The sequence below is a fragment of the Anomaloglossus baeobatrachus genome, chromosome 3, assembly GCF_048569485.1.
Source record: "Anomaloglossus baeobatrachus isolate aAnoBae1 chromosome 3, aAnoBae1.hap1, whole genome shotgun sequence".
Classification (NCBI taxonomy): domain Eukaryota; kingdom Metazoa; phylum Chordata; class Amphibia; order Anura; family Aromobatidae; genus Anomaloglossus; species Anomaloglossus baeobatrachus.
In genome coordinates this window covers 600,425,957-600,440,446 of record NC_134355.1, presented here as the reverse complement: position 1 = coordinate 600,440,446, position 14,490 = coordinate 600,425,957, and positions in this window count along the sequence as shown.

Sequence of the window (14,490 nt, the reverse complement as noted above, 5' to 3'; positions counted from 1 at the left end):
TCTGGGAACACAGTAAGCCTGTCTGTGTAGGAGACACTTGTGAGGAGCAGTGCTTGATGTCTGTATGGTTTAGCTGGAAGGGAGAAGCCCTCCAGTTGGTAGTTAGGATATTATCCTGTATAGTTAGCGCCGGACAGGCAAGGATTTATTTTGTTGGTGTTTTTTTTTCTTTTTGTTTATGCTTCACTGCAATAAACCTGACCAAGCGTCAGTTACACCTTGAATTCGGCTGTCTGCCTGAGGTGAATACGTGCCCTTTGAACCCAGCAAAGGCGATCCCGGAGCGTGTTATCACATTGTGGTGGAGAACGCGGGCAGCACGTTACAGCGCATCATAATGGATGACGTGGTGAAAGCGCTGGTACAATCCGCAGCTGTGCAGCAGGAAGCTAATCGCTTGATGTCGGCACAGTTGAAGGAACTGGTGGAATCGACGGTTAGAGACCGCCAACTTTTGCAGCAGGTGGCGCAGCGTCTGGCGACCGTACCGGAGAGTAATGCAGAGGCTGACCAGAGGGTGATTCATGTGAGTCGGTGCTGGCAGAAACTAACCACAGATGACGATGTGGAAGCTTACCTGACCACGTTTGAACGGACGGCGGAGCGGGAAAAGTGGCCAAAGGAGCGATGGGCCGACTTGCTTGCACCGTTTCTGGCAGGTGAGGCCCAAAAAGCCTACTTTGATCTTGAGCCTGAAGCAGCGCAGGACTTTGATAAACTAAAAGCCGAGATCCTTGCCCGGCTGGGAGTGACGACGGCCGTGCGAGCACAGAGAGTTCATCAATGGACTTATCAGCCCGATAAACCACCGCGGTCACAGATGTTTGACCTCATTCACTTGACCAAGAAATGGCTACAGCCTGAGGTTTTGACGGCGCCAGAGATGGTACAAAGAATCGTTCTTGATAAATACCTAAGAGCTCTACCGCCATCTCTGAAGAGGTGGGTAAGCCATGGAAACCCCACGACAGCAGATCAGCTAGTGGATCTAGTGGAGCGTTATTCCTTGGCAGAAGGACTTATGGACGATGCTACACATCCTCACTCTTCCCCTTCTCGACGAGGATCTGGTAAGACTGTTCCAGGGTCATGGGGAGGAGGAAAATATCCTAAGGCAGTGGAGGAGGAAAACAGGACTGCTGGCCCTGTGAGGGCTAAGGTGCCAAACTATGGTCTTAGCAAGGGGCCCGTGAGGTGTTTCCGCTGCCAGGAGGCGGGCCACATTGCTGCAAACTGTCCAGTAACTGCAGAACCGATGCAGTGCGATGTCAAGGACTTTGAAAAACGCAGGGCTATGGTTGCACGGGTAGTGTGTGTTGCTGCATGTCAAGGCGATATGAAAAAACACCTGTGTGAAGTGTCCATTGATGGCAATACTGTTGTTGCACTATTAGACTCGGGAAGTGTGGTGACTCTGGTAAAGGCCAGTCTGGTAGCAGTCCCGATGGGACCGTCAGATAAATTTTCTGTGACATGTGTGCATGGAGACACCTGCTCGTACCTCACAACGGTCTCCTGCATTACTACGCCCTATGGGTCTGTGCATCATAAGGTGGGACTAGTACCAGCACTATTGCATGATATCATTTTGGGCAGGGATTTTCCCCACTTCTGGCAGTTGTGGGAGAACCAATTAGTACCCCAGGGTAGCCGCACGGATGATCCTTCTCCCACACCTTGTGTGGGCCCGGAGCCACTAGAGGATGCCCCACAAGAGGGTTCAGAGGAGGAATCCGCTGAAAACAACCCCCAGTTCCCCTTTTCAGTTCTGGCGGGTGATTCCGATGAACCCGGGGCAGAGGCGGACACGGGTGGCTGTCCCCCTTCCTCTTGGCTGAATTTGAAAGTCCAGAAAGATGACTTCCAAAGTGAGCAAATGAGAGATCCTACCCTTTCTCAGGCTATAAAAAATGTTAAAATGATAAACGGGGTGCAGGTGGATGCAGGTACTAGGCTGTCTTACCCCTACATGGCACTGGAGAATGACTTTCTCTATCAGATAGAGAAGAAGGGGGATGACACAGTACAACGATTGGTTGTGCCGAGAGCCTACAGGCGGAGAGTGCTGGACCTGGCACACGGACACATGATGGGGGGACACCTGGGGGTCCAGAAAACTACCGAAAGGATATTACACTGTTTTGTTTGGCCCGGCATGCATCACGATATTCGCACCTATTGTGAGTCTTGTCCTGACTGCCAATTGTCTGCACCTAGGCCCCGTTTCTGTAGCCCCTTAGTACCTCTGCCTATCATCGAGATCCCATTTGAGAGAATTGGGATGGATTTAGTTGGACCCCTCCCCAAGTCTGCACGAGGACACCAGCACATCCTTGTCATCTTGGATTATGCCACTCGTTACCCCGAGGCCATCCCTTTGCGTAACACGGCCACCAAGACCATTGCCAAGGAGCTGGTCCATGTGTTTAGTCGGGTTGGTGTCCCAAAACAAATACTCACAGACCAAGGAACCCCCTTTATGTCTAAAGTAATGAAAGAACTCTGCAGGCTGTTACAAATAGCACAGTTACGCACCTCCGTGTATCACCCTCAAACGGACGGACTGGTCGAACGGTTTAACAAAACTTTGAAACAGATGCTCCGTAAGGCGATAGACAAGGACGGGAAGAACTGGGACTACTTACTCCCGTATTTGCTTTTTGCCATCCGGGAGGTGCCCCAGTCTTCCACCGGGTTCTCTCCTTTCGAGCTTCTGTACGCCCGACGTCCCCGTGGACTGTTAGATGTCGCTAAAGAAACCTGGGAGGGACAGGTCACCCCGTTCAAAAGCGTAATAGACCCTGTAACCCAAATGCAGGACCGTATTGCGGCGGTGATGCCCATCGTTAAAGAGCATATGATACAGGCTCAAGGAGCACAGAAAAGGATTTATGATAGGGGGGCCAAGATCCGTACTTTTGCACCCGGAGATAGGGTGTTGATCCTGGTCCCCACGGCAGAAAGCAAATTTCTGGCAAAGTGGCAAGGCCCCTTTGAAATTAAGGAACGGGTGGGTGAGGTAAACTACAAAGTGTACCAGGCTGGTAAAAGGAAGCCTGAACAGATTTATCACGTGAATCTGATAAAACCCTGGAAGGACCGTCCAGCTCTGTCAGCAGGTCTGGCCCTTCCGGTCTGCAAGCAGACCATACCGGATGTCGGGATTGCGGAGACGCTGTCAGAGCGGCAAAAGACAGACGTCAAGCAGTTTGTAATCAACAATCACGAGTTTTTCTCGGAAAAGCCCGGGCAGACCACTCTCATTAAACATGACATCATAACAGAGCCTGGAGTAACAGTTCAGGTAAAGCCCTACCGAATACCGGAAGCTCGGCGGGAAGCTGTCTCCCGAGAAGTGAAGACCATGTTAGAGTTAGGTGTAATCGAGGAATCGCATAGCGCCTGGTCGAGTCCGATTGTGTTAATACCGAAACCAGACGGCTCCATTAGATTCTGCAATGACTTCAGGAGATTAAATGCGGTCTCCAAATTTGATGCATACCCTATGCCACGGGTCGATGAATTAATAGATCGGCTTGGAAAAGCCCGGTATATCACGACCCTAGACTTAACGAAGGGCTATTGGCAGATCCCGCTAACAGAGGCCGCTAAAGAGAAAACTGCGTTTTCTACACCGGAAGGTTTATACCAGTATGTGTATATGCCGTTTGGACTACACGGGGCACCGGCAACCTTTCAAAGGTTGATGGACCGAGTCCTGAGGCCCCATAGGCAGTATGCTTCTGCGTATTTGGATGACATAGTCATTTACAGCCTGGACTGGGAGACGCACCTCCAGAAACTAGAGGCCGTGATTGAGGACCTGCGGGAGGCGGGTCTAACAGCAAACCCCAAGAAATGTCATATCGGGCTGGAAGAAGCCCGGTATTTGGGATACGTAATTGGGAGGGGAATTGTTAAACCCCAGATTGACAAGATACAAGCCATTCAGAAATGGCCGCAACCAGTCAACAAGAAGCAGGTGAGAGCGTTTTTAGGAATAGCCGGCTACTACCGACGGTTCATTCCCAATTTTGCGGCTACCGCTGTTCCCCTGACGGACCTTACCAAAGGGAAAGACTCTGTCATGATCAAATGGACCACGGCAGCCGAAGAAGCCTTCCATAACTTAAAACTAGCTCTTTGCTCTCAACCTGTGCTCATGACTCCTGACTTCCGCAGCGAGTTCGTGGTCCAAACGGACGCTTCTGATGCCGGTATAGGGGCTGTATTGTCACAACTGAAGGACGGAGAGGAACATCCGGTCCTTTATCTTAGTCGGAAACTTAATAAGCATGAACGCAACTATGCCATAGTGGAAAAAGAATGCTTAGCCATTAAGTGGGCTCTAGAGTCCCTTAAATATTACTTGATTGGAAGGAAGTTCCGGCTGATCACTGACCATGCCCCTCTCAAGTGGATGCACTTGAATAGGGAACGGAATGGCCGAGTGACCCGGTGGTTCCTTGCACTTCAGGCCTACCGTTTTACAGTGGAGCACCGCCCGGGGGTGCGGATGGGGAATGCTGATGCCCTGTCTCGTGTGCACTGTTTTGTGGGTGCTGTTGCTCAGCTGCAGTGGTCTGAGCAGAGGGGGGGGATATGTGAGACTCATGTGGGATTAGTCGATGAGGGCAGGTATATCTCACCCCGGTATCGGTCCTATGTGATTTAGCCTGGCCAGGATCACCTGGCTACTAATGGATTAATGGGAGGTGAAGGACGGAGGTAAAAGGAATCTGGGAAGTTGGGGGAGGGTCTCCATCTGGGAACACAGTAAGCCTGTCTGTGTAGGAGACACTTGTGAGGAGCAGTGCTTGATGTCTGTATGGTTTAGCTGGAAGGGAGAAGCCCTCCAGTTGGTAGTTAGGATATTATCCTGTATAGTTAGCGCCGGACAGGCAAGGATTTATTTTGTTGGTGTTTTTTTTTCTTTTTGTTTATGCTTCACTGCAATAAACCTGACCAAGCGTCAGTTACACCTTGAATTCGGCTGTCTGCCTGAGGTGAATACGTGCCCTTTGAACCCAGCAAAGGCGATCCCGGAGCGTGTTATCACAGTATCTCAATTTTTACATGTTTTCCATAGCAGTAATGCATGTCTATATTCCCATATTCATTGTTCCACATATCTTAGCACTACAGATTGCAACTGTCTCCTTTTTGTTACTGCACTAAAGTTGAAAGTACGATGCCTGGCAGGTGGGCCCAGTGTCAGCGTTGGCACCAGGTTCCTCGAATCACAGGCCCCATAGCCCTATCACATCTTATAGTCCTATCACATCTGGCTATTTATATTTGCCATGCACATGCCTACAGTGCTGGCAAGTTTCCCTTTCCAGCATTCTCCCATTCTGTTTCATTAGGGATTTGAAGGGGTTCCACTTATTCCGTAAGTCTTTTTGGGTTTCTTACAGTTTCCTTCGTCTTTCCTTTATTACTTTGTGAACACATTTTTAGCCGAGTGTCTCGCCCTCTCCTTGTGTACAATTATTTTATGTTTGCTGGTATTTTGTGGTACACTTGGTTTATAGTTTAGAGTGCAGTTAAGGACACTGAGGGTCAGCCGACATTAAGTAAGGGCATCATTTCTTAACTTTAGTTTGCCGATTTCAGCCAGGGACAAAATAGAGTCAGGATTAGGGTATTCCTAATCTGTATAGGGATCTGTGGTTAACATCTCCTCTAGTTTATTTGTCTCCGTGTGAGTGGAAAGGTTAAAGGCCCCGTCACACTAAGCAACATCGCTGCTAACAAACAACTTTTGTGACGTTGCTAGCGATGTTGCTGTGTGTGACATCCAGCAACAACCTGGCCCCTGCTGTGAGGTCGTTGGTTGTTGCTGAATGTCCTGGGCCATTTTTTAGTTGTTGCTGTCCCGCTGTGAAGCACAGATCGCTGTGTGTGACAGCGACAGAGCAACAACTAAATGTGCAGGAAGCAGGAGCCGGCTTCTGCGGAGGCTGGTAACCAATGTAAACATCGGGTAACCAAGAAGCCCTGTCCTTGGTTACCCGATATTTACCTTTGTTACCAGCCTCCGCCGCTCTCACTGTCAGTGCCGGCTCCTGCTCTGTGCACATGTAGCTACAGGACACATCGGGTTAATTAACCCGATGTGTGCTGTAACTAGGAGAGCAGGGAGCCAGCGCTCAGTGTGCGCTGCTCCCTGCTCTCTGCACGTGTAGCTGCGTGCACTGGTAACCAAGGTAAATATCGGGTTGGTTACCCGATATTTACCTTAGTTACCAAGCGCAGCATCTTCCACGCGGCGCTGGGGGCTGGTCACTGGTTGCTGGTGAGCTCACCAGCAACTCGTGTAGCGACGCTCCAGCAATCCCTGCCAGGTCAGGTTGCTGGTGGGATCGCTGGAGCGTCGCAGTGTGACATCTCACCAGCAACCTCCTAGCAACTTACCAGCGATCCCTATCGTTGTTGGGATCGCTGGTAAGTTGCTTAGTGTGACTGGACCTTTAGTTGTAACAGTTAATCAACAAGGAAATCCCCGTCTCATTTCATGCTGTCAGCAATGGCACCACATGGAAGAGAAATGTCACAAGACCTTAGAAAGAATATAATTTATTTAAAAATGAAGGTTGAAGGCAACAAAAAAAATAAGCAAAGTTTTACTTCTTAATCAGAAATATTGTTGTAAAACTGAAACAACTATATAGCAAAGATGGAACTGAAACCATCTAACAGAGATGTCCAGGCTGACCATGGAAGTGTAACTTTTGATGAAAAGTGTTGAAGAAAATCAACACTCAAGTTTACTGCAGTTAACTAAAGATGTAGAAAGCCAAACTGGAGTGTTTCCCATAACACAATATGGCATACACTACAGAGAAATGTCCATGCTGAAAAATATGTTGAGTACTGGGACTATATACACTGTAGTGTTTTTGAAAATGTTGGGTGATGGTTTCAAAATTGTAGATCACCACAAAGATGAGGAGTGCAAAGAGAAATGCATGGTGAAACCTGATGGTGGCAGTGTCCTCATGTGGGGCGGTATTAGTGCTGCTGGTGTCAGGGAGCTACATGTCATTGAATTCACAGATGTTCTGCTCTATAGTGAAAAAGAAGTTGCTGCTATCACTTCATACCCTTTGTAGTCGTGCAGTTTTCCAACATTATAATGATACAAAACGCACATCTAAGGTCACTGCTACATTTCTGAAAAAGAACAGGTTGAAAGTCATTCTGTGGTCAAATGTCTCCTAAGTTGAACCCAGCCGAACACCTATAAGGAATCCTAAACAGACAAGTTGAGCATCACTCAGGTCATTCTAGAGGAATGGAAAACAGATGTTGCAATTTGTTGACAACTTGTTAATTCCATGCCTAGTAGTTAAGTATGAGTGAACCCATCCGAATGATAAAGTTTGGGGTTCATACCGGACACCAGGTGTCCAGGGCTCAAACTCAAACACAGACTTCTAAAATAAAAAAGGCAAGCTCGAAGTTCAAGCTTGGAGTTCAGGTGCTGTTCGTATGCTAATAAAGTTTTATGAAAGGCTGCAGTACAGCGAATCAACAAGTTTTACTATGTACATAGGAAACATGCCTGTATGCTGCTGTGAATAGTAAAGAAAAAAAAAACCTGGCGTCCCAACTATTTTTGATACCCAGTGCAGGTAAAGTAGGCAACGCAGGCAACTGCTAGTTGCTGCTCTCAGCTGTCTGCTTTACTGTGGCTGGTTATCAAAAACAGAGAGGACCCTATGCCATTTTCAAAATTATTTATTTAAATAATAAAGAAAAACTTAGTGGGGCCCCCTGTATTTTTCATAACCAGCCACGGTAAGGCAGACAGCTGGGGAGTGGTATTTTCAGGCTTGGAAGGCACATGGTTATTTGGTCCTTTCCAGCCTAAAAATAGCAGCTTACAGTCGCCCCAATAGTGGCTAGTCCATTTGATGCGTCAATTCTGGCGCTTTTCCCGGCTCTTCCTGGTTGATCTGGTACGATGGCAATTGGAATAATACTTTTGGGGTTGATGTCAGCTGTGAATTGACAGCTGGCATCAAGCCCAGAGGACAATAATGGATAGGCACCTATCAGACACCCCCATTACAAACCCTGCAAGTGAAGAGTTAAAAAACACATACACTGGATAGTTTATTTGAATAAACACTCCCCCACACTCTCTCTCTTTCACCAATTTATTAATTAAAAAGAAATCCTCAAAGTTCCAACGTAATCCAATGGTATAATGTCCCAGGACGCCCATCAATTCCTATTGAACTTTGTTCATAAAATGTCCTCAGAACGATGCTGCATAGGACAATCCTGGTCAACAGCAGAATTTTGTGCCTGGTGCTGCCAGGCAGTAACCTATGGAGCCTCGTTCTGAGAATGTTCTCAGAGCGATGTTACATAGGAATCGATGGGGGCCGTGGGAAATTGGATTATGTTGGAACGTCAGGCATTTTTTAAAACTAATAAATTGGTGAACTAGGGCTTGTGGGTTTGTCTTTATTCAAATAAACTATTCATAGTAATGGGGGTGTCTAATAGATGCCTATCCAGTAATAACCTCTGGACTTGATTCCATCTGTCAATTCACAGCTGACATCAACCCCAAAAGTATTACTCAACTGCCACCGCACCAGGGCAATTGGGAAGAGCCAGGAAAAGCTTCAGAATTGGAGCATTACCTTAGCTGGATATCAAAAATAGGGCGGAGCCCACAACTTTTTTTTTTAAATATCTATTTAAATCATTTAAAAAAAAAAAAAAAAAAAAAAGTTGTGGGATCCCCTCTATTTTTGATAACTAGCCAAGGTAAAGCAGACAGCTGAGGGCTGCAGCCCATAGTTTTCTGCTTTCCCTGTATAAGAAGATGGTCGGAGTTCGGAGACTCTGCCCTGAAGAAGTCAACTATGTTATTGTATTGTGTATGTTGCCATGTAGAGTAGTTCTGTGCAGTAAGAAAAAAAATTCTAAGTAGCATGTTTGTTGGGTAGCTCAGCCTGCAACCTAGGGCAGGGACACCAGGGGTTAATAACAGGTTTAGCCCCTGTGGTAGGAGTTTTAGAGAGTTAAAGGGAACTAACCAGCAAGATTTTCATACAGTTAGGTCCAGAAATATTTGGACAGTGACACAAGTTTTGTTATTTTAGCTGTTTACAAAAACATGTTCAGAAATACAATTATATATATAATATGGGCTGAAAGTGCACACTCCCAGCTGCAATATGAGAGTTTTCACATCCAAATCGGAGAAAGGGTTTAGGAATCATAGCTCTGTAATGCATAGCCTCCTCTTTTTCAAGGGACCAAAAGTAATTGGACAAGGGACTCTAAGGGCTGCAATTAACTCTGAAGGCGTCTCCCTCGTTAACCTGTAATCAATGAAGTAGTTAAAAGGTCTGGGGTTGATTACAGGTGTGTGGTTTTGCATTTGGAAGCTGTTGCTGTGACCAGACAACATGCGGTCTAAGGAACTCTCAATTGAGGTGAAACAGAACATCCTGAGGCTGAAAAAAAAGAAAAAATCCATCAGAGAGATAGCAGACATGCTTGGAGTAGCAAAATCAACAGTCGGGTACATTCTGAGAAAAAAGGAATTGACTGGTGAGCTTGGGAACTCAAAAAGGCCTGGGCGTCCACGGATGACAACAGTGGTGGATGATCGCCGCATACTTTCTTTGGTGAAGAAGAACCCGTTCACAACATCAACTGAAGTCCAGAACACTCTCAGTGAAGTAGGTGTATCTGTCTCTAAGTCAACAGTAAAGAGAAGACTCCATGAAAGTAAATACAAAGGGTTCACATCTAGATGCAAACCATTCATCAATTCCAAAAATAGACAGGCCAGAGTTAAATTTGCTGAAAAACACCTCATGAAGCCAGCTCAGTTCTGGAAAAGTATTCTATGGACAGATGAGACCAAGATCAACCTGTACCAGAATGATGGGAAGAAAAAAGTTTGGAGAAGAAAGGGAATGGCACATGATCCAAGGCACACCACATCCTCTGTAAAACATGGTGGAGGCAACGTGATGGCATGGGCATGAATGGCTTTCAATGGCACTGGGTCACTTGTGTTTATTGATGACATAACAGCAGACAAGAGTAGCCGGATGAATTCTGAAGTGTATCGGGATATACTTTCAGCCCAGATTCAGCCAAATGATGCAAAGTTGATCGGACGGCGCTTCATAGTACAGATGGACAATGACCCCAAGCATACAGCCAAAGCTACCCAGGAGTTCATGAGTGCAAAAAAGTGGAACATTCTGCAATGGCCAAGTCAATCACCAGATCTTAACCCAATTGAGCATGCATTTCACTTGCTCAAATCCAGACTTAAGACGGAAAGACCCACAAACAAGCAAGACCTGAAGGCTGCGGCTGTTAAGGCCTGGCAAAGCATTAAGAAGGAGGAAACCCAGCGTTTGGTGATGTCAATGGGTTCCAGACTTAAGGCAGTGATTGCCTCCAAAGGATTCGCAACAAAATATTGAAAATAAAAATATTTTGTTTGGGTTTGGTTTATTTGTCCAATTACTTTTGACCTCCTAAAATGTGGAGTGTTTGTAAAGAAATTTGTACAATTCCTACAATTTCTATCAGATATTTTTGTTCAAACCTTCAAATTAAACGTTACAATCTGCACTTGAATTCTGTTGTAGAGGTTTCATTTCAAATCCAATGTGGTGGCATACAGAGCCCAACTCGCGAAAATTGTGTCACTGTCCAAATATTTCTGGACCTAACTGTATATAAAGTAAAGCCATTGCTATACTGGCACTAGGATGCTGAATGTAAGCATATCTCTTGTTAAGAGATTGGATGTCTTATTTCAGAAAGTAAAATTTCAGCAATCCACTACTATTTGATTGACAGGTGCAACAGGAAGGGAATATGTGGGTCTGGTCTTCCTATCTATTCCTGCCCCTGTCTGCCTGCCTGTACCGGAATTAACTTCTATGACGGCGACAGGGGGAGGAAGGCCAGGCAGGTAGACAGGGGTGGGAATAGATAGCAAAACCCGACCCACATATTGCCTTCCTGTTGCACCTGTCACTCAAATAGCAGTGCATTGCTGGAACTTTACTTGCACATATTTCTGAAATAAAACATCCAATCTCAGAATAAAAGGTATGCTTACATTCAGCATCCTAGCGCCAGTATAGCACTGGCTTTACTTTATATATGAAAATCCTGATGGTTGGTTCCCTTTAAGTCCCTGGGACAGGAAGAGGGAAGAGAAAAGCAAAATGACTGTGTGAAGAGGAAATGGTTTGAATTACTGGGTCCGACCAATTTCCTACAGGCAGGTCCCTCCGGAACAACAGGTCTGCTGGATGTGGCGGTATACAGACCCTAGAAGTACAGGAAGCACAGAACTGGGACCCTGGAAGCATTGGTTAGGGCTACGCCAGTCTGTGAAGTAGAATAATACAGCTGTGTCAGGTGAAGAAGAGGAATGCAGGTGGAAGTTAAGCTTCAAAGAGAAAGTGTATGATCTATAACCTGTGAAGAAAGTGGTGAGCTACAGTAAGTAAAAGTTCAGTTTAAAGAAAAGCTACATGCTGTTGTCTGAATTTTTGGAACGGATCCTCCGAGACGAAAAGAAACCAAAGCACCGCAACAGTAAGTGGATTCATGAGCTGCCTGTAACAAACCAGAAGGCTGCCTACCAATACCATCCCAACCACGATTGCAGCGCCCCCTGGTACCCTGTTAAACCTGGACTGGTGATCAAAAATAGGCTTGACCCCACATCATTTTTTTGTTTTTGTTTATTCTCCTGATCCACATATGCTTGCAGAGCAATTACCCCTGTTTTGCTTCCTTTTGCAGCCCCCTAGCCCTTACTACAATCATTTTACAGCCCTTTTATAATACAGACGTTTGGGTCCCAGTTGACTTATATAGGGTTTGCGCTCCGGAGTCAAGTTTGGGTCCCGAACTAAACTTTTAACTAAAGTCCAGCTGAACCCGGCAAAACTACTTATCCCTACTAGTAGTTGTAGCATGTAGTTGTTTGTAATGTGGGGTGTATTCATTTTTGCATCAACTAATTTGAATAAAACTGAAGGTTTTGTAATGAAAGTTATATTGTTAACCTTACTGTCATGTTATGGGTTAAAAAATTGTCCTATGAAACTCAGTCTCGTCAAAGTTTTGGAAATTGTTCTAGTGTTCAGTGTGATATTGATTAAAGGGAATCTGTCAACAGGTTTTTGCAACCTCATCTAAGAGCAGCATGATGTAGGCAAAGGAACCCTGAATCCAACTATGTATCACTTTGTTTACTGTGAGCAGCAGTTCTGACTCCATCAGAACAGATTTAGCAATGCAGCAGAGCTGAGAAAGCTGCTCCCGCCCACACCAAGCTCTGAGTGGAAAATGTCTATAGACAATGAGCTGCTAATCACAGCAAGGGGCGTGTTGGACTAGCCGACCTCTAGCTGACCTAGTCCAGCAATTTACTGAAGCTAAAACAAACATTGATATATATATATATACATATATATATATATATATATATATATATATATATATATATATATCTCAATCAGCAACCACTGACATGGAAATTAATAACACTAACTATGTCATTACAATGGCACCTATTGAGTGGTGAGTTTTATTAGACATAACATAAACAGTGAGCTATTGTAGATGCAGTGGTGAAAGTGTAACACGAGCCAAGTCCTTAGGCTGCAAAACTGGGGCATGACATTGGAGTGGTTCTTTTCTTTAATGAATTCTTAGCCTAAAAGCACAGTTTCTGGACAAAATGTTGTCAAATTAACTCAACATTTTAAAGAAAGAGCAGGAGCTGCTGGGTTCTAGTAAACCCAATAAGCTCTGTAATGCAGGCAGGAAGATGAATTTCTCCTGTAACTGGGGCTAGTATGCTAGCCACAGTTACAGGGAAAATCATAATAAACAGAATCTATTAATATGTTAAAATGCCCTCTATAGGTATTTTACAATCTTACTGGACACACAACATATGAAATATAATAAAATCAAAAATAAATAAAAAATAAACTAAAAAAAGAGATAACACCAGTGTGAATAAGTGTGAAACAGCTGTTTCTTGCCCTGCACCCAGTGAAAATAAAATATGTCCAATATATTAAAAATCTTATTGAAAGGCAAATACTATTTGAAGTGTTTTAAAGCAGTCTCTTGTGATTGTGAAAAAAAATGAACACGAATTTCCTATTTTTCCTTACTTTTTTTTCTCAACATCAGCAACAAAGAAAAACAAAAGGAATATAAAAATTAAGCTCTGTGCATTACACTGGCTTAGTTTGTTTCAAAATTGATTTGTTTGTTCTTCTTGTCATCCATGGTATTGATAACATCTTTCTCCAACATCACATTTCAAAGGCGTTGCTTCTTCTTCTATCTTGTTTCTTTATTATCCATGTTTCGCATCCATATGTGACTACAGAAAAGACCAGACTATGTACAAGTCGTGTTTTTGTCACCAGTGAAATGTTCCTTTATTTGAGGACCTTGTCCAGTGACTTCAGTGTTGATTTTCCAAGAGCCTTTCTCCTATTGACTTCTGGTGTCATTGCAGCATCTTGAGTGATCATCTAAAATGAGTCCCAGTGTCACGCTCCCGGTCCGACCGCGCCACCCACCTTTCATCGTTCCATCCCTTGGGTTTTGGGGACCCCGCTCCCCGCTGAGCCCGCTCTCCTGCTACCTCGTCCATACATTTTCCCCGTTGGTCCCAAGCTCGCGCCGCATACTCACTGCAGCCACCTGCGCTCCAGCGTCCTGCCTCTCCTCCTGTGGTCTCAGCTCTAACTTCCGGGTTGCAGTCCCCACACATGCACACTAGAGGGCGCGCGCGTGCAATCACCTAGACTTAAAGGGCCAGCACAGCTGTCCGGGATATGACTACTAATTAACCTTGGGTATTTAAGACTTCCTATTCCCCATGACCAGTGCTTGTTCAACGCGTCCCTATAGCTTGTCTCTTGTACCAGTTGTTCAGGTCCCTCTACGCTTGTGCTTTGTGTAACTCTGTCTCTGCTTGCAGATCCTGAGTACCAAACTGAGCACACACTTCAGCCTGATCCCGTTAACCTGCACAAGTCAGTCTCCGCTCCTGGACCTCAGCCTGATCCCATTAACCTGCACCAGTCTTCGGTTCTAGACTTCTGCCTGATCCCATTAACCTGTACCTGGTTCAGATCGGCTCCTGTATCCATAAGACTCTATCCAGTGACTCTTACTGATCCCGGCTTCTGTGCATCTAGCCCTCTGTGGTTATGCCCGACAGTCCCTGTTTAGGGGTTCGCTCGAGGCGGCGTCGCAGGGGAGTCCGGTGCACGGTCCATTGGGTCCACTCCCAGGACTATTGTTACACCCAGTAGTGGCAGTAGTCAATATCTTTGTCTTTTTTGGATTGAGGAGCTTTACATCTTGACACTCCGTAATAAGTCCTTCGTTCCATATATACTTGTTGCTATCAATGTTGTATCATCTGTGTATTTAAGATTGTTG